At 40.2% G+C, this 19,659-nt stretch overlaps 1 pseudogene; it reads left to right on the top strand.

Moving 5' to 3' along the window:
• Positions 1–8,283: 8,283 nt before the first annotated feature.
• LOC129042089 (tropomyosin alpha-4 chain-like) lies at positions 8,284–10,781 on the top strand (annotated as a pseudogene).
• The last annotated feature ends 8,878 nt before the right edge of the window (positions 10,782–19,659 follow it).

Here is a 19,659-nt window from a genome sequence, read left to right on the forward strand (position 1 = left end):
ACTTTCCTTCTTCTCTTCAACTTTTAAATATTAAATAGCATTCAGAATCAGGGATCAAAAAATTTTCCTTCACTTTATAGGTGATCACCCAAAGGTTAATATTTTTTTTTCCAATGGTTTGTGGGGAAAGGTGGTGTTTTGTTACGTGGATAGGTTCTTTAGTGGTAATTTCTAGATTTTGGTGTACCCATCACCCAAGCAGTGTGCACTATACCCAATATGTAGTCTTTTATCCCTCACTCCCTCCCCCACTCCCCCCAGTCCCCAAAGTCCATTATGTCATTCTTATGCCTTTATATCCTCATAGCTTAGCTTCCACTTATAAGTGAGAACATATGACATTTGGTTTTCCATTCCTGAGTTACTTCACTTAGAATGATGTTCTCCAACTCCATCCACGTTGCTGCAAACGCAACCATATTTTCTTTATCCACTTGTTGGTTGATGAGCAGTTAGGCTGGTTCTATATTTTTGCAATTGCGAATTGTGCTGCTATAAACATGTGTGTGCAAGTGACTTTTCCATACAATGACTTCTTTTCCTCTGGGTGATTACCCAGTAGTGGGGTTGCTGGATCAAATGGTAGTTCTACTTTGACTTCTTTAAGGAGTCTCCATACTGTTTTTCATAGTGGTTGTACTAGTTTACTTTCCCACCAACAGTGTAAAAGTGTTCCCTTTTCACTACATCCATGCCATCATCTATTATTTTTTTCATTTTTTAATTATGGCCTTTCTCACAGGAGAAAGGTGGCATCACATTGTGGTTTTGATTTGCATTTCCCTGATAATTAGTGATGTTGAGCATTTTTTCATGTTTGTGGCCATTTGTATATTTTCTTTTGAGAATTGTCTATTCATGTCCTTAGCTCACTTTTTGATGGGATTATTTGGTTTTGGTTTCTTTTTTTTCTGATTTGTTTGAGTTCTTTATAGAATCTGGATATTAGTCCTCAGTCAGATGCATAGTTTGCAAATATTTTCTCCCATTCTGTGATTTGTCTGCTTACTTCGCTGATTATTTCTTTTGCTGTGCGGAAGCTTTTTAGTTTAATTAAGTTCCATCTATTTATCTTTGTTTTTGTTGCATTTGCTTTTGGGTTCTTGGTCATGAAATCTTTGCCTAAGCCAATGTCTAGAAGATTTTTTTCTGATGTTATCTTCTAAAATTTTTATGGTTTCAGGTCTTAGATTCATCCTTGAGTTGATTTTTGTATAAGGTGAAAGATGGGAGCCAGTTTCGTTCTTCTACATGTGGCTTGCCAATTATCCCAGCACCATTTGTTGAACAGGGTGTCATTTCCCCACTTTAGGTTTTGTTTTGACTTGTCAAAGATCAGTTGGCTGTAAGTATTTGGCTTTATTTCTGGGTTCTCTATTCTGTTCCATTGGTCTACTTGCCTATTTTTACACCAGCACCATGCTGTTTTGGTAACTGTAGACTTATAGTATCCTTTGAAGTCAGGTAATGTGATGCCTCCAGACTTGCTATTTTTGCTTAGTCTTACTTTGAATATACAGGCTCTTTTTTTGGTTCTGTATGAATTTTAGGATTTTTTTTTAGTTATGTGAAAAGGGATGATGGTTTTTTCATAGGAATTACATTGAATTTATAGATTGATGTTGGCAGTATGGTTATTTTCACAACATTGATTCTACCCATCCATGAGCATGGGATGTGTTTTCATTTGTTTGTGTCATCTGTAATTTTTTTTTTTTTTTTGAGACAGGGTCTCCCTCTGTCAACCAGGCTGGAGGGCAGTGGCTCAATCTCTGCTCACTGCAACCTCCACCTCTTGGGTTCAAGCAATTCTCCTGTCTCAGTGTCCTGAGTAGCTGGGATTACAGGTGTATGCCACCCCGCCTGGCTAACTTTTTTTGTTTTGTTTTTAGTAGAGACGAGGTTTCAGCATGTTGGTCAGGCTGGTGTCGAACTCCTGACCCCGTGATCCACCTGCCTCAGCCTCCCAAAGTGCTGGGATTACAGGCATGAGCCACCGCGTCCAACCGTCTGTGATTTCTTTCAGCACTGTTTTTGTTGTACAGGTCTTTCACATCCTTAGTTAGATACAGTCCTAAGTATTTTATTTTATTTTATTGCAGCTATGGTAAAGGGATTGAGTTCTTGATTTGATTCTCAGCTTCCTTGCTGTTGGTGTATAGCAGTGCTACTGATTTGTGTACATTGATTTTGTATCCTGAAAGTTTACTAAATTCATTTATCAGATCTAGGAGCTTTTTGGATGAGTATTTACGGTTTTCTAAGTATACGATTATATCATTGGTGAACAGGAATAGTTTGACTTCCTCTTTTAAGATTTGGATATCTTTTATTTCTTTATCTTGTCTGATTGCTCTGGGCTAGAACTTCCAGTACTAGGTTGAATAGAAGTGGTGAAAGTGGGCATCCTTGTCTTGTTCCAGTTCTCAGACAAAATGCTTTCAACTCTTTCCCGTTCAGTATAATGCTGGCTATGGTTCGTCATAGATGACTTTTTAACATTAAGGTATGTCCCTTCTATTGCTGAGGGTTTTAGTTTTAAAGTGATGCTGGATTTTGTCAAATGCTTTTCCTGCATCTGTTGAGATGAGCATGTAATTTTTTATTTTAGTGCTATTTATGTAGTGTATCACATTTATTGACTTGCTTATGTTAAACCATCCCTGCATCCCTGGTATGAAACCCACTTGATCATTGTGGATTATCTTTTTGATATGCTGTTGGGTTTGGTTAGCTAGTAATTTGTTGAGGATTTTTGCATCTATTTTCATATTGGGCTATGGTTTGTTGTTGTTGTTGTTATGTCTTTTCCTGGTTTTGATATTAGGGTGATATTGCCTTCATAAAATGATTTAGGGAGGATTCCCTCTTTGACTTTTGGAATATTTTCTATAAGATTGGTAACAATTCTTCTTTGAATGTCTGATAGAATTCAACTGTGAATCCCTCTGGTCCAGGACTTTTTGTTGGCAATTTTTTTAATTACTGTTTCAATCTTGCTACTTCTTATTGGTCTATTCAGAGTTTCTATTTCTTCCTGGTTTAATCTAGCAGTGTTGTATTTTTCCAGGAATGTATCCATCTCCTCTAGATTTTCTAGTTTGTGTGCATAAAGGTATTCATAGTGGCCTTGAATAATCTTGTGTATTTCTGTGGTATGGTTGTAGTATCTCCTGTTTCATTTCTAATTGGCCTTATTTGGATCTTCTCTCTTCTTTTCTTGGCCAAGCTTACTAATGGTGTATTGATTTTGTTTATGTTTTCAAAGAACCAGCTTTTTGTTTTATTTATCTTTTGTATTTAATTACTTCAATTTCGTTTAGTTCTGCTCAGATCTTTGTCATTTCTTTTCTTCTGCTAGGTTTGGGTTTGGTTTGTTCTTGTTTCTCTAGTTCCTTCAAGTGTGAGCTTAGATTGCCTATTTGTGCTCTTTCAGACTTTTTGACATAGGCATTTAATGCTATGAACTTCCTCTTAGCACTGTGTTTTGCTGTACCCCAGAGGTTCTGATAGGTTGTGTCACTATTATCGTTCAGTTCAAAGAATTTTGAAACTTCCATCTTGATTTTATTGTTGACTCAAAGATCTTTCAGGAGCAGATTATTTAATCTTCATATGTTTGTATAGTTTTTGAGGGTTTCTTTTGGATTTAATTTTCAATTTTATTATACAGTAGTCTGAGAGAATATTTGATATAATTTTAATTTTCTTAAATTTACTGAGACTTGTTTTGTGGCTTATTACATGGTCAGTCTTGGAGAATGTTTCATGTGCTGATGAAAAGAATGTATATTCTGTAGTTGTATAGACTATTCTGTAATATCTGTTAAGTCTAATTGTTCTAGGGTGGAGTTTAAGTCCACTTTTTTTTGTTGACTTTCTGTCTTGATGACCTCTCTAGTGCTGTCAGTGGAATATTTAAGTACCCCACTATTATTATGTTGCCATCCATCTCATTTCTTAGGTCTGGTAGTAATTGTTTTATAAATTTGGGAACTCCAGTGTTAGATATATATATATTTAGGATTGTGATGTTTTCCTGTTGGACTAATCCTTTTATCATTATATAACATCCCTCCTTGTCTTTTTTAACTGTTGTTGCCTTAAAGTCTGTTCTGTCTGATAGAGTAGCTACTCATGCTTGCTTTCAGTTTTGATTTACATGGAATATATTTTTTTCATCTTTTTACCTTAAGGTTATCTGAGTCTTTATGTGTTAGGTGAGTCTCTTGAAGATGACAGATACTTGGTTGGTGGATTTTTATTCATTCTGCAATTCTGCATCTTTTAAGAGGAGCATTTAGGCCATTTACATTCAATGTTAGTATTGAAATGCAAGGTACTGTTCTATTCATCATGCTAGATGCTGCCTGAATATGTTTTTTTTTTCATTCTGTTATTGTTATATAGATCCTGTGAAATTTATGCTTTAAGGATGTTCTATTTTGGTGTATTTCAAGATTTTGTTTCAAGATTTAAAAATCCTTTTAGCATTTTTTTTGTGATGCTGGCTTGGTAGTGGTGAATTCTCTCAGGATTTGTTTGTCTGAAAAGGGTTTTATCTCTTCTTCCTTTATGAAGCTTAATTTCACAGGATACAAAATTCTTAGCTGATAATTATTTTGTTTAAGGAAGCTGTATTAGTCTGTTTTCACACTGCTGATAAAGACATACTCCAATTAAAAGACACAGACTGGCAAATTGGATAAAGACTCAAGACCCATCACTGTGCTGTATTCAGGAGACCCATCTCATGTGCAGAGACACACATAGGCTCAAAATAAAGAGATGGAGGAAGATCTACCAAGCAAATGGAAAACAAAAAAAAGGCAGGGGTTGCAATCCTAGTCTCTGATAAAACACACTTTAAACCAACAAAGATCAAAAGAGACAAAGAAGGCCATTACATAATGGTAAAGGGATCAATTCAACAAGAAGAGCTAACTATGCTAAATATACATGCAACCAATACAGGAGCACCCAGATTCATAAAGCAAGTCCTGAGAGACCTACAAAGAGACTTAGACTCCCACACAATAATAATGGGAGGCTTTAACACCCCACTGTCAACATTAGACAGATCAACGAGACAGAAAGTTAACAAGGATATCCAGGAATTGAACTCAGCTCTGCACCAAGCAGACCTAATAGACATCTACAGAACTCTCCACCCCAAGTCAACAGAATATACATTCTTCTTAGCACCACATCACACTGATTCCAGAATTGACCACATAGTTGGAGGTAAAGCACTCCTCAGCAAATGTAAAAGAACAGAAATTATAACAAACTGTCTCTCAGACCACAGTGCAATCAAACTAGAACTCAGGATTAAGAAACTCACTCAAAACCGCTCAACTACATGGAAACCGAATAACCTGCTCCTGAATGACCACTGGGTACATAATGAAATGAAGGCAGAAATAAAGATGTTCTTTGAAACCAATGAGAACAAAGACACAACATACCAGAATATCTGGGACACATTTAAAGCAGTGTGTAGAAGGAAATTTATAGCACTAGATGCCCACAAGAGAAAGCGGGAGATATCTAAAATTGACACCCTAACATCGCAATTAAAAGAACTAGAGAAGCAAGAGCAAACACATTCAAAAGCTAGCAGGAGGCAGGAAATAACTAAGATCAGAGCAAAACTGAAGGAGATAGAGACACAAAAAACCTTCAAAAAATCAATGAATCCAGGAGCTGGTTTTTTGAAAAGATCAACAAAATCGATAGACAGCTAGCAAGACTAATAAAGAAGAAAAGAGAGAAGAATCAAATAGACACAATAAAAAATGATAAAGGGGATATCACCACCGATTCCACAGAAATACAAAATACGATAAGAGAATACTATAAACACCTCTATGCAAATAAACTAGAAAATCTAGAAGAAATGGACAAATTCCCAGACACATACACCCTCCCAAGACTAAACCAGGAAGAAGTTGAATCCCTGAATAGACCAATAACAGGCTCTGAAATTGAGGCAATAATTAACAGCCTACCAGCCAAAAAAAGTCCAGGATCAGATGGATTCACAGCCGAATTCTACCAGAGGTACAAAGAGGAGCTGGTACCTTTCCTTCTGAAACTATTCCAATCAATAGAAAAAGAGAGAATCCTCCCTAATTCATTTTATGAGGCCAACGTCATCCTGATACCAAAGCCTGGCAGAGACACAACAACAAAAAAAAAGAGAATTTTAGACCAATATCCCTAATGAACATCAATGCAAAAATCCTCAATAAAATACTGGCAAACCGAATCCAGCAGCACATCAAAAAGCTTATCCACCATGGTCAAGTGGGCTTCATCCCTGGGATGCAAGGCTGGTTCAACATACACAAATCAATAAACGTAATCTATCATATAAACAGAACCAAAGACAAAAACCACATGACTATCTCAATAGTTGCAGAAAAGGCCTTTGAGAAAATTCAACAACCCTTCATGCTAAAAACTCTCAATAAACTAGGTATTGATGGGACGTATCTCAAAATAATAAGAGCTATCTATGACAAACCCACAGCCAATATCACACTGAATGGGCAAAAATTGGAAGCATTCCCTTTGAAAACTGGCACAAGACAGGGATGCCCTCTCTCACCACTCCTATTCAACACAGTGTTGGAAATTCTGGCCAGGGCAATCAGGCAGGGGAAAGAAATATAGGGTATTCAATTAGGAAAAGAGGAAGTCAAATTGTCCCTGTTTGCAGATGACATGATTGTATATGTAGAAAACCCCATCATCTCAGCCCAAAATCTCCTTAAGCTGATAAGCAACTTCAGCAACGTCTCAGGATACAAAATCAATGTGAAAAATCACAAGCATTCTTATACACCAAAAATAGACAAACAGAGAGCCAAATCATGAGTGAAATCCCATTCACTATTGCTTCAAAGAGAATAAAATACCTAGGAATCCAACTTACAAGGGATGCGAAGGACCTCTTCAAGGAGCACTACAAAACACTGCTCAGCGAAATAAAAGAGGACACAAAGAAATGGAAGAACATTCCATGCTCATGGATAGGAAGAATCAATATCGTGAAAATGGCCATACTGCCCAAGGTAATTTACAGATTCAATGCCATCCCCATCAAGCTACCAATGACTTTCTTCACAGAATTGAAAAAACTACTTTAAAGTTCATATGGAACCAAAAGAGAGCCGGCATTGCCAAGACAATCCTAAGCCAAAAGAACAAACCTGGAGGCATCACACTACCTGACTTCAAACTATACTACAAGGCTACAGTAACCAAAACAGCATGGTACTGGTACCAAAACAGAGATATAGACCAATGGAACAGAATAGAGCCCTCAGAAATATTACCACACATCTACAGCCATCTGATCTTTGACAAACCTGACAAAAACAAGACATGGGGAAAGGATTCCCTATTTAATAAATGGTGCTGGGAAAACTGGCTAGCCATATGTAGAAAGCTGAAATTGGATCCCTTCCTTACACCTTATACAAAAATCAATTCAAGATGGATTAAAGACTTAAATATTAAACCTAAAACCATAGAAACCCTAGAAGAAAACCTAGGCAATACCATTCAGAACATAGGCATGGACAAGGACTTCATGACTAAAACACTTAAAGCAATGGCAACAAAAGCCAAAACTGACAAATGGGATCTAATTAAACTAAAGAGCTTCTGCACAGCAAAATAAACTACATCAGAGTGGACAGGCAACCTACAGAATGGGAGAAAATTTTTACATCTACCCATCTGACAAAGGGCTAATATCCAGAATCTACAAAGAACTTAAACAAATTTACAAGAAAAAAATCAAACAACCCCATCAGAAAGTGGGCAAAGGATAGGAACAGACACTTCTCAAAAGAAGACATTTATGCAGCCATCAGACACATGAAAAAATGCTCATCATCACTGGTCATCAGAGAAATGCAAATCAAAACAGCAATGAGATACCATCTCACAGCAGTTAGAACGGTGATCATTAAAAAGTCAGGAAACAACAGGTGCTGGAGAGGATGTGGAGAAATAGGAAAGCTTGTACACTGTTGGTGGGACTGTAAACTAATTCAACCATTGTGGAAGACAGTGTGGAGATTCCTCAGGGATCTAGAACTAGAAATACCATTTGACCCAGCCATCCCATTACTGGGCATATACCCAAAGGAATATAAATCATGCTGCTATAAAGACACATACACACATATGTTTATTGCGGCACTATTCACAATAGCAAAGACTTGGAACCAACCCAAACGTCCATCAATGATACACTGGATTAAGAAAATGTGGCGGGCGGGCAGTGAGAGGCGGGGGCGGCCACCCAGCAGGCAAAGGCTTGGGGGGCCGGGTGCGGCCGTGCAGCTCTCGGCAGAGCCCAGCCCAGCCAAGGTCCGCCGCTGCCCCTGCGCCTCTGAGCCTCTGCGCCTCTGTGCCTCCGCGCCTCCGTGCCCCCTCAACTCCCTGGAGGCGGTGAAACGCAAGATCCAGGCCCTGCAGCAGCAGGCAGAGGAGGCGGAAGACCGCGCAGGGCCTGCAGCGGGAGCTGGACGAAGAGCGGGAGCGGCGCGAGAAAGCTGAAGGTGATGTGGCCGCCCTCAACCGACGCATCCAGCTCCTTGAGGAGGAGTTGGACAGGGCTCAGGAACGACTGGCCACAGCCCTGCAGAAGCTGGAGGAGGCAGAAAAAGCTGCAGATGAGAGTGAGAGAGGAATGAAGGTGATAGAAAACCGGGCCATCAAGGATGAGAAGATGGAGATTCAGGAGATGCAGCTCAAAGAGGCCAAGCACACTGCGGAAAAGGCTGACCGCAAATACGAGGAGGTAGCTCCTAAGCTGGTCATCCTGGAGGGTGAGCTGAAGAGGGCAGAGGAGCGTGCGGAGGTGCGTGCGGAGGTGTCTGAACTAAAATGTGGTGACCTGGAGGAAGAAGCACTCAAGAATGTTACTAGCAATCCGAAATCGCTGGAAGCTGCATCTGAAAAGTATTCTGAAAAGGAGGACAAATATGAAGAAGAAATTAAACTTCTGTCTGACAAACTGAAAGAGGCTGAGACCTGTGCTGAATTTGCAGAGAGAACGGTTGCAAAACTGGAAAAGACGACTGATGACCTGGAAGAGAAACTTGCCCAGGCCAAAGAAGAGAACGTGGGCTTACATCACACACTGGATCAGACACTAAACGAACTTAACTGTATATAAGCAAAACAGAAGAGTCTTGTTCCAACAGAAACTCCGGAGCTCCGTGGGTCTTTCTCTTCTCTTCTAAGAAGTTCCTTTTGTTATTGCCATCTTCGCTTTGCTGGAAATGTCAAGCAAATTATGAATACATGACCAAATATTTTGTATCGGAGAAGCTTTGAGCACCAGTTAAATCTCATTCCTTCCCTTTTTCAAATGGCACCAGCTTTTTCAGCTCTCTTATTTTTTCCTTAAGTTGCATTTATTCCTAAGGTAGGCAGGATATTTCCTAGTAAGCACACTTTCTTAAGATGGAGGCCATTTGGTTCCTGGGAGAATAGGCAGCCCCACACTTTGAAGAACACAGACCCCAGTATCTAGTCGTGGATATAATTAAAACGCTGAAGACCATAACCTTTTGGGTCAACTGTTGGTCAAACTATAGGAGAGATCAGGGACCAACACATGGATAGGGATTTTCCATCCAGAGCCAATAAAAGGGCTGGTGGGGGCCGGGGGTGGCTATTGTGGGAAGTCATAACCCACAGATAGATTAATTTAAGAATCCTGGCCCTTCTCCACACTCTACCATGCAGAACAAACATCCTCTCAAGCAGTCAACGTAGAATGCTTGGGAAATGGTCATAATTACCCACATATAGTAATTAATAGGTGGTAAGTAATAGATCCTTGATGTGATGTTCTTTTGCATATTTCCTTCATTCTAAAGTTGTTCCCTGGCCGGGCGCGGTGGCTTTCTCCTGTAATCCCAACACTTTGGGAGGCCAGGACAGATCACTTGAGGTCGGGAGTTCGAGACCAGCCCAGCCAACATGGCGAAACCATGTCTCTACTAAAAATACAAAAATTATGGTGACGCCTGCCTGTAGTCCCAGCTACTCGGGAGCCTGAGGCAGAAGGATCACTTGAACCCAGGAAGTGGAGATTGCAGTGAGCCGAGATCGCACCACTGCACTCCAGCCTGGTCGACAGAGTGAGACTCCATCTCAAGAAAAAATAAAAATAAAGTTGCTCTCTGAAGAGCAAATGTCTCATTCCAATAATGACCCACTCAGCAGGAATATGGTGGAGTTCAGTCCAATTCAGATCAGGCATATCCAGAAGACTACAAGTCATTACTAAGTTGAGCAAAAGAGTTTTTATCTATTAGCAGAAAGGGCCTCTCTGGAAGCAGAGATTAAAAATTGGTCCAACTTCATTTCCATACTTCAGGGAATAGCAAATTGAAGATTTACTTATCTAGGACTTGAATTCCTTCTTTGGGACCAAGTTAATAAAAGACCAAGAAACTCCTGATTAAACTGGATGATGAAGGATTCTGTAGACAGGGCTGCACGTATCGGCTTTGTTTGACTTCTCTTTTCTCAGTTAACATCTCAGAGCTGGAACATTCCACAATCCCCAGCAGCGTGTGGGGGCTGACTAAAGTTTACAATTCTGACTAAAAATCACCCTGCTTCTGGCTTATCTGAATCCCTTACCCAACCCACCCCACCACCCCACTCCTATTTATTCAGCACCACACTACCCAGGAAATACACTAGCAAATTGTGCAATGGAATAAAATCCACACTTTACTTTAGATTCTTGCAACTGTATCATATGTAATAGTATCACTTTTTCTACATTTTGGTCAAATAAATTTTTACATAAACTGCAAAAAAAAAAAAAAGAAAATGTGGCACATATACACCATGGAATACTATGAGGCCCTAAAAAAGGATGAGTTCATGTGCTTTATAGGGACATGGATGAAGCTGGAAACCATCCTTCTGAGCAAACTACTGCAAGGACAGAAAACCAAACACTGCATCTTGTCACTCATAGGTGGGAATTGAACAATAAGAACACATGGACACAGGGTGGGGAACATCACACACCAGGGCCTGCCAGAGGGTGGGGGGAAGGGGGAGGGATAGCATTAGGAGACATACCTAATGTAAATGATGAGTTAACGGGTGCGGCACACTAACATGGCACATGTATACATATGTAACAAACCTGCACATTGTGCATGTGTATCCTAGAACTTAAAGCAAAATTAAAAAATAAAAAATAAAAAGACTTACTCAAGGCTGGGAAGAAAAAAAAGGTTTAATTGGACTTACAGTTCCACATGGCTGAGGATGCCTCAGAATCATGTCAGGAGGCAAAGGGCACTTCTTACATGGTGGTAGCAAGAGAAAATGAGGAAGAAGCAAAAGCAGAAACCCCTGATAAACCCATCAGATCTCTTGAGACTTATTCACTATCATGAGAATAGCACAGGAAAGACTGTCCCCCATGATTCAATTACCTACTCCTGGGTCCCTCCCATGACGTGTGAATTCTGTGAAATACAATTCAAGTTGAGATTTTGGTGGGGACACAGTCAAACTATATCATTCTGCTCCTGGCCCCTCCAAATCTCATGTCCTCATATTTCAAAACCAGTCACTCCTTCCCAACAGTCCCCCAAAGTCTTAACTCATTTCAGTGTTAACCCAGAAGTCCACCATCCAAAGTGTCATCTGAGAAAAGGCAAGTTCCTTCTGCCTATGAACCTGCAAAACCAAAAGCAAGCTAGTTACTTCCTAGATACAATTTGAATTGTATCCCAATTTCAAATGGGAGAAATTGACCAAAACAAAGAGATTACAGGGCCCATGCAAGTCCAAAATCCAGCGGGGCAGTCAAACTTTAAAGTTCCAAAATGGTGTCCTTTGACGCTGGGTCTCACATCAGATTACACTGATGCAAGAGATGGGTTTCTATAGTCTTGTTCAGCTCCATCCTTGTGGTTTGGAGGGTACAGCCTCCTTTCTGGCTGCTTTCATGGGCTGGTGTTGAGGCTTTTCTGGATGCAGGGTGCAAGCTTTTGGTAGATCTACCATTCTGCAGTCCAGAGGACAGTCACCCTCTTCTCACAGCTCCAGTAGGCAGCACCCCACTAGGGACTCTGTGTGGGGGCTCTGTCCCCACATTTCTCTTCTGCATTGCCCTGGCAGAGGTTGTCCATGAGGGCCCTGCTCCTGCAGCAATCTTTTGCCTGGGCATCCAGGTGTTTCCAAACATCTTCTGAAATCTAGGCGGAGGTTCCCAAACCTCAGTTCTTGACTTCTGTGTACCCGAAGGCTCAACACCACATGGAAGCTGCCAAGGCTAGAGGCTTCTACCTTCTGAAGCCACAGCCTGAGCTGTATGTTGGCCCCTTTCAGCCACAGCTGGAGTGGCTGGGACACAGGGCACCAAGTCCCTAGGCTGTACATAGCACGGGGACCCTGGGCCCAGCCCACAAAACCACATTTTCCTCCTGGGCCTCTGGGCCTGTGATAGGAGGGCTGCCATGAATGTCTCTGACATGGCCTGGAGACATTTTGCCTATGGTCTTGGGGATTAACAGAAGGTTCCTTGCTACTTATGCAAATTTCTGTAGCCGGCTTGAATTTCTCCCCAGAAAATGGGTTTTTCTTTTTTATCACATAGTTAGGCTGCAAATTTTCTGAACTTTTATGCTGTGTTTCCCTTTTAAAACTGAATGTTTTAAACAGTACCCAAGTCACCTTTTGTATGCTTTGCTGCTTAGAAATTTCTTCCAAAAGATACCCTAAATGGGTCAGGTGTGGTGGCTCAAGCTTGTAATCCCAGCACTTTGGGAGGCCGAGGTGGGTGGATCACGAGGTCAGGAGATCGAGACCATCCTGGCTAACATGGTGAAACCCCATCTCTAATAAAAATACAAAAAATTAGCTGGGTGTGGTGGTGGATACCTGTAGTCCCAGTCACTCGGGAGGCTGAGGCAGGAGAATGGCATGAACCCGGGAGGCGGAGCTTGCAGTGAGCCAAGATTGTGCCACTGAGCCACTCCAGCCTGGGTGACAGAGTGAGACTCCGTCTTAAAAAAAAAAATACCCTAAATCATCTCTCTCAAGTTCAAAGTTCCACGAATCTCTAGGTCAGGTAAAAAATGCCACCAGTCTCTGCTAAAACATAACAAGAGTCACCTTTGCTCCAGTTCCCAGTTCCCGACAAGTTCCTCATCTCCATCTGAGACCACCTCAGCCTGGACCTTATTGTCCGTATCGCTGTCAGTATTTTGGGCAAAGCCATTCAACAAGTCTCCAGGAAGTTCCAAACTTTCCGACATTTTCCTGTCTTCTTCTGAGCCCTCCAAACTGTTCCAACCTCTGCCTGTTACCCAGTTCCAAAGTCACTTCCACATTTTTGGGTATCTTTTCAGCAACTCCCCACTCTACTGGTACCTATTTACTGTATTAGTTCATTTTCACACTGCTAATAAAGACATATCCAAAACTGGAAAGAAAAAGAAGTTTAATTGGGCTTGTAGTTCCACATGGCTGGGGAAGGTCTCACAATCATGGCAGAGGGCAAAAGGCATTTCTTAAATGGTGGTGCAAAAGAGAATGAGGAAGAAGCAAAAGTGGAAACCCCTGATAAAACCATCAGATCTCGTGAGACTTACTCACTATCAAAAGAATAGCATGGGAAAGACAGGCTCCCATGATTCAATTACCTCTCCCTGGATCTCTCCCACGACATGTGGCAATTCTGGGAGATACAATTCTAATTGAGATTTGGTGGGGACACAGCCAAACCATATCAGAGGCTGAATATAGGACCCTAATCCCTTCTAGCTTGTAGGGTTTCTGCTTAGAAACCTGTTAATCTGATAGGTTTTCCTTTATAGGTTACCTGATGCTTTTGCTTCACAGCTCTTAAGATTCTTTTCTTTGTCTTGACTTTAAATAACCTGTTGACTATGTGCCTAGATGATGATCTTTTTGCAGTGAATTTTCTGGGTATTCTTTGAGCTTCTGGTATTCAGAGTTCTAGATCTCTAGCAAGGCCAGGGAAGTTTTCCTCGATTATTCCCTCAAATATGTTTTCCAAACTTTTATATTTATCTCCTTCCTGAGGAACACCAATTATTCTTATGCTTGCTTTTTAAACATAATCCCACATTTCTTGGAGGCTTTTTTCATTTTTTAAAAAATTATTTTTTCTTTGTCTTTGTTGGATTGGGTTAATTCAAAAGCCTTGTCTTCAAGCTGTGAAGTTGTTTTTTGTTTGTTTGTTTTCTACTTGTTTAGTCTATTGAAATTTTCCATTGTATTTGGTATTTCTCTAAATGTCTTCCATTTCCAGAACTTGTGATTTTTTTTCTTTATGATATCTATTTCTGTGGAGACTTTTTCATTCATATACTGTATTTTGTTTAAGTTGATGTTCACCTTTGTTTGGTACCTCCTTGAGTAACTTACTAACAATTATCAACCTTTGGAATTCTTTATCTGGCAATTCAGAGATTTCTTCTTGGTTTGTATCTATTGCTGGAGAGCTAGTGTGATCTTTTGGGGGTGTCATAGAACCTTGTTTTGTCATATTACAAGAATTACTTTTCTGGTTCCTTCTTATTTGGGTAGACTGTTTCAGCAGAGAGATCTGGGATTCAAGGGATGCTGTTCAGATTCTTTTGTCCCTCAGGGTGATCCGTTGATGTGGTGCTCTCTCCCTTCCCCTAAGGATGGGGCTTCCTGAGAGCAGGACCTCAGAGATTGTTATTGTCTTTCTGGGTCTAGCTACCCAGAGAGACTACCAAGCTCTGGGCTGGTGCTGGAAAATGTCTGCAAAGAGTCCTGTGATGTGATCTATCTTCATGTCTCCCAGCTGTGGACAACAGCACCATCTCCAGTGGAGGTGGCAGGGAAGTATAGTGGATTCTGTGAGAGTCCTTGGCTATAGTTTTGTTTAGTGTGCTGCTTTTCTCGAATGCTGGTTATGCTAACAGTGAAGTTGTCATGTGGACATATTCAGGACCTCTGGTTAGCCAGGATGTTGCAGGCAGCAGAAACAGCTGTTGTTTTCTCCTTCTTTGGAGCCGACTGGTTCTGTTATGAGTTGCTGTAATGGCTTGAGTTGGTTGGCCTCCAGCCAGGAGATGGCGCTTTCAAGAGAGCACCAGCTGTGGTGGTAGAAGGGGAATATAAGCTTGCCCTAAATTGGCCAGGATAAGCATTCAAGTTTCTCAGGTGAAGGGTGGGGCCATAGAGCTTCCAAGAGATTATCCCTGTTGTCTCCCTTCAGCTACCAGGATGGGTGGAGAAAAACCATCATGTGGGGACAGGGTTAGGCGGGTTTGAGCTGCCAGACTCTCCTCACTGGGGCTTGCAGAGGCCATTGCGGGAGACAGCAGGGTGGTTCTCAGGCCAATGGAGCTATGGTCCAAACGGGATTATGGCTGCCTGTGCTGTGTCGTACAGGTGGCATGGAAGGCAGGGCTAAGATCTTGCCCCAGGCTACAAGCTTCCCTGCTGAGAAAGCAATCAGGGCTTTCAGGCAACTTCTGCATTTGTATCTGCGCTTCCTGTTTGCCCCTCACCTCCCTAGATTCAGCTCAGAAAAGTTTATGGGATCTTTTTCTCCTGTAGATATTTGTATGGCTCACTCTATATCTTCAAGCACCAACTCAAATGTCCTCTATCGTGAAGTCTTTCCTGATTATTATACAGAACATAATCACATGCTCACGCACAGCATTCTCTATCCTCCTATCCTGCTATAATTTTATCCATAGCATATAACATCAGATGTGTATTTATTACCTAAGGCTCCTAGTAACACAGAAGCACTAAGAAACCAGTGACTTAACTTGATCCGTTCATTTTCCACCCCTTTGGTGCCTAGAAGACTGGCTGGGATACAGAGGTATGTAAAAAGTATCTGTTAAATGAATAGTTATTGAATGTCTAAAGAAATAAATGACCAAATGGGTACATGAATGATGTATTTGAAAGAAAAAAAAATCACAGACTGTACAACAGGTTGTACCCTGTCACCAAAGAATGAATGACAAAACTTGATCATTCTGCTGAGAATTTGGTCTCTCACTCCTCTGGGTCCGTTACTTTGTTTCAGTCATTATTGTTCTTCTATATAGGTACGGTTGAAAATATGTATTCCTTTTCAGAACCCTTGTTACTTGTCATAAAGTGCCTTGAAAGATCAATTTGCTGAAAGTTAAATTTTTAAACATTTATTGAAAACAATGCATTTCCTCCACCAATTTTCTTACCTTTCAATACTCATAGTTCATTTCTATCTGCCTGTTCGTTTTTTTAATAGAGAATTCATGTATTCATTTATCTGAGAAATATTATTGATAATCTATTATGTGCCAGGCAATGTTCAGTGAATGTATTCTCTTTAAGTTTAATGCTTTGTACCTTTTTCCCTGGCAACCGTGTTCTCTGTATGGGATCGATGTTTCCCTGAAACGTTAGTACTTTCTACATACTCTATTGATGGAAGGCACTTTCAGCAGGGGAAAAAAATCATTTTCAGCCCAGAGTATAAGAAGAAAATAGATGCCCTACTTTTTAGAAACATTAACAGTCTGACATTTCCTGTGTACACCGTTAAGTAAACTCCTAAAAACATCAAGTGATATACATTACTGTTTCTTCATATTCAAGAAGACATCAGTTATAATATCATTAGTTCTGTTTAATAACAAATAGAAAATTATTAAATAAGCCAAATATTAGGAATGATTGGTTTAGAAATAATGAAAATTAAGAACTGGAGAAAATATTATTTATGTGGAAGTAAATGTGGAAAAAATACAAAAATAAAAACCAGGAGTTTTTTCATAATGCCTTTCAGATGCCTTTCTTTCAGATGCCTTTTAGATCATCTGAGTTCTGTTTTTCCTAGAGAGATAGCCTTTAGGTTACCAAGCTACCACTGGTTTCCTGATGCTGTAAAACTTAACTGTGCCTACTAAGCAACTTCTGAAGATAAAGAGAAATTTTCCCTTAGGGGATTAAACAGGGACTATATTAAATTATAACAGATATTTAACTCCACCAGTTGGTTGGTTGGTTGTTAACTAATACATTAAAATTAATTTAACTTTATATGATCAAGATGTTGAATTGCAAGCCTCTCTGTTAGCCTCCTGCAGCAATAAAAGCTTTTCCTTCTGTTGTCCATATGCTGGAATTCAGGCTTAAGTGTGTAGATACATTATTGGATGCCGGAGTGGTTCTTTACATCCTGAACTCACAAAGCAAGCTATGGATGTTTATTCTCTCCTATCTAATTCTGGGCAAATTTTGCTTCCTACTCCAAGTATAAATGGATTGCATAATTTATTGCATTGTTTATAAACAAGAACATGAGAATACACCCTACATTTCAATTTATGATGCTTCCCTCATTATAACATTACTTACTGTAGATTTGTTAGACAGAAATAATATTTAGCTCTTTAATTATCTGGAATACGTGTTGGTGTAGAATGTATAACTATCCTGCTCCTGTTGTGCCCCTCACTCATACTGTATTGCCACTATCCTCATATCTTAAACTCTTAGGAATAATATTCCAAGTTCTACTTCAATAAATTTTATTGTTATACTTAGAAATAAAGTTGTCTACTTTACTTTTCTGGATTATATTTCTCCAGTTTTGGTCTCCGGGGTCTACTAACTTTATAACATCAATGGAGGAGATTTCTTTATTCTTCTAAATCCTGCAAATGTTTACATAGTACAGAAATTTTTGCCTTTAAAAAATAAGTTCATCAACAGTCTGACAAGAGACTTGTCTGAATGAAATTATTTTGTACACATTTTCTCTATTTCTTCTGTATTTATCAGTTAATTTAGGCTTCTAACCATTCTTGAGTTAGCTTTTTTCTTCATTTTTAATTTTTTTTTATTTTTCCATAAGTTATTGGGGTACAGGTGTATTTGGTTACATGAGTAAGTTCTTTAGTGGTGATTTGTGAGATTTTGGTGCACCCATCACCCAAGTACTATACACTGTACCATATTTGTAATCTTCTATCCCTCGCCCTCCTCCCACTCTTCCCCTCAAGTCCCCAAAGTCCATTGCATCATTCTTATGCCTTTGTGTCTTCATAGCTCAGCTCCCACATATCAGTGAGAACATACAATGTTTAGTTTTCCATTCCTGAGTTACTTCACTTAGAATAATAATCTCCAATCTCATCCAGGTCACTGCAAATGTTAATTCATTCTTTTTTATGGCTGAGTAGAATCCCATTGGCTGTATCTTTCCTTCATATATGATGCTTAGTTTCACTGGATTCAAAATTCTTGGCTAATAATTGTTTTGTTTGAGGAGGCTGAAGATTTGCCTGGTGCTTCTGTCTTACAGCTCTTAAGATTCTTTCTTTTGTCTTAACTTTGGAACTTTGGATAACCTGATGACAATGTGCCTGGGTGAAGATCTTTTTGCGATGAATTTCCTGGGTATTCTTCGTGCTTCTTGTATTTAGAATGTCTAGGTCTCTAGCAAGGCCAGGGAAGTTTTCCTCGATTATTTCCCCAAATATCTTTTCCAAGCTTTTAGAATTCTCTTCTTCCTTGGGAACACTGATTATTCTTAAGTTTGGTCGTTTACCATAATCCCAGACTTCTTGGAGGCTTTGTTCATATTTTCTTATTCTCCTTTCTTTGTCTTTGTTGGATTGGGTTAATTCAAAGACCTTGACTTCAAGATCTGAATTTCTTTCTTCTGCTTGTTCAATTCTATTGCTAAGACTTTTCAGAGTATTTTGCATTTCTAACAGTGTATCCAAAGTTTCCTGAATTTTTGATTGTTTTTTCTTTGAGGTATCTATTTCCTTGAATGTTTCTCCCTTCACTTCTTGTATCATATTTTGGATTTCCTTGCACTGGGCTTCACCTTTATTGAGTGCCTCCCTGATTAGCTTAATAGCTAACCCCCTGAATTCTTTTTCAGGTAAATCAGGGATTTCTTCTTGGTTTGGGTCCATTGCTAGTGAACTAGTGTGATTTTTGGGGGGGTGTTGAAGAGCCTTGTTTTGTCATATTACCAGGATTGGTTTTCTGGTTCCTTCTCATTTGGGTAGGCTCTGTCAGAGGGAAGGTCTAGGGCTGAAGGCTGTTTTTCAGATTTCTTTGTTCCACAGAGTATTCCCTTGATATAGTACTCTCCCCCTTTTCCTATGAATGTGGCTTCCTGTGAGTTGAACTGCAGTGATTGTTTTCTCTCTTCTGCGTCTAGCCACCCAGTGAGTATACCCATCTCTGGTGGGGAGGTGGGGGCTAATGGGGGTTCTCTGCACAGAGTTTTGTGATGTGAACCATCTATAGGTCTCTGTTGTGGACAGAGACCATGCCTGTTCTGGTGGAGGTGGCAGGGGGCAGGGAGGTGCAATGGACTTTGTGAAAGTTCTTAGGTTTGGTGATTTAATGCTGTATTTTTGTGCTGGTTGGTCTCCTGCCAGGAGGTGGCACTTTCCAGAAAGCATCAACCGTAGTAATAAGGTGAGGAATTGCAGTGGGCGGGGCCCTAGAACTCCCAAGATTATATGCCCTTTGTCTTCTGCTAGCAGGTCAGGTAGGGAAGGACCATCAGGTAGGGATGGGGCTTGGCATGTCTGAGCTCAGACTCTCCTTGGCCAGGTC

The sequence above is a fragment of the Pongo pygmaeus genome, chromosome 7, assembly GCF_028885625.2.
Source record: "Pongo pygmaeus isolate AG05252 chromosome 7, NHGRI_mPonPyg2-v2.0_pri, whole genome shotgun sequence".
Classification (NCBI taxonomy): domain Eukaryota; kingdom Metazoa; phylum Chordata; class Mammalia; order Primates; family Hominidae; genus Pongo; species Pongo pygmaeus.